General features: G+C 45.3%; 1 protein-coding gene across 1 annotated transcript in view; it reads right to left on the bottom strand.

Annotated features, from left to right (window-relative positions):
• Window positions 1-1,080, bottom strand: part of LOC111959299 (exosomal polycystin-1-interacting protein) — a 13,150-nt gene extending 12,070 nt beyond the window's left edge. The window contains exon 1 of the mRNA XM_023980777.2: window positions 706-1,080. The gene's annotated coding sequence lies outside the window, so the exon portion shown is untranslated. The remainder of the gene's footprint in view (window positions 1-705) is intronic.
• Window positions 1,081-1,717: the final 637 nt, after the last annotated feature.

Here is a 1,717-nt window from a genome sequence, read left to right as displayed (position 1 = left end):
AGTTAGGCATTTGATTTACCGTGGTAAACTATGCCTAGATCCAGCTGTAGAGACAGTCAAAGGACTGAGTGTAGATCCAGAAGGTCCTGCTGCGGGTCTCCTGTAGTGCCGGTAGGGAACAGTGTGTTACTAACGGCCAGACCAGGTAGGGAAACCAGTCGCCAGTCGTCCTCGCTGATGTGACTGGCTGTTCCTGGTAGCGCCTCTCATGCATCTCGGACAATTACGGCTGACCAGACAAGGCAAACTTTCTTGGCCTTACAGCTTCGCTTATTGTGATGTGCCAATCGGTCTGGATGAGCTGCACTCCTGAGCCACTTGTGTTGGGTTTGTGAGACGTCCGTCTATACACACACACACACACACACACACACACACTAACGGAAGGGGTTTTTGTTCTCCCCTTGAAAGGTGAACAGTAAGACACAGTTACTGGAACTAAAACCCCAAAAAACTCTAGCAGTTCTAGAAATGAATCATTCCTATCTGACACACAACCACCAGACAAAAAAAACCTAATAACACACACAGACCCACCCACTAGGCACAGGCGTCAATTCAATGTCTATTCCACGTTGGTTCAACAAATTTGAATTAAAATTATCTCTCTGCATTGTTGGGAAGGGCCCGTAAGTAAGCATTTATTTGTTAGTCTTAGCCTGTTGTTTACGAAGCATGTGACGAATAACATTTTATTTTACCTACCTATTTGTTAATGAGAAGTCTTCAGCTTTCCATTATTTTTCTCTTCCCCTGCTCCCTTATTCTTTCTCTTTCTTTTCAACCTTTCTCTCTCTTCTTCAACCTTTCTCTCTCTTCTCTTCTGTATGATCTCCCTTTCACTGAGTCCACTTCTTCTATCCCTTGGGAATTCTGCTTCAAATGTGCAACGATCAGGGTTGGAATGTTCGAGTCTCTCTCACTGAGTCCAGTCCTCTCACCCACCCCTCTCCTCTCTCCCCGTTCCCAGTGTACCCATAGCAACCCCTACCAAAGCCACTGGCCAGCCTGTTTCATTATTAAACCAGCGGGACAAGGGCTCCCTTTCTGCAGACTCCCACTGAACTGTGAGTTAGTGTGTATGCGTGTTAAATGTAGAAAAAGTATGGAAATGTGAAACTGGACGATCAAAACTAAGTGTATGTGTGTCTTCCTCAGTATACTTTCTAAGTACACAGGAGTGTGTGTGTGTGCTGTCCGTTGGGTTCTAAAGCAAACAGAAGACCGAGTGGGTTCGGGCCAGCCACTGGGCCTGAGTGTGGCAGAGCGGGCTATAGGCTTCAAACAGTGGAGAGAAACACAAAGACCTCCCTCTATCTGTCCCCTTCTCTCTCTCAGTCTTCCTCTCCTTCCCTTGGAATCTACGTGCTCTGGGTTTACGCTATCTGCATATCTATGGCCTCTCCCTCACAAACCTATTGGTCCCTGTCAGAAATCCAATGGGTGAAATGGGGACCGCTGAGAATTTTTTCTACCCTTGATCGACTCCAGTTAATACCTGACTCTCCTTTGGAACGCTTGACTTCAGGAATTTCAACCCATCGGTGGTTTTCTTCCAATACACATGCTTTGATAAATGTTACTTGTTTAACTTTAGCTGACGTTAGAGAAATATGTGAACATAAAATATTAAGCAGATAGATCTGTGGACTTGGTACATTTCAAGCCCAGGCAAATAACTTTAGTCACTGTAAACACTTTGATATGGCTGCATGCT

This window comes from Salvelinus sp. IW2-2015, linkage group LG36, assembly GCF_002910315.2.
Source record: "Salvelinus sp. IW2-2015 linkage group LG36, ASM291031v2, whole genome shotgun sequence".
NCBI lineage: Eukaryota > Metazoa > Chordata > Actinopteri > Salmoniformes > Salmonidae > Salvelinus > Salvelinus sp. IW2-2015.
This window is presented reverse-complemented; position numbering and strand designations above follow the sequence as displayed.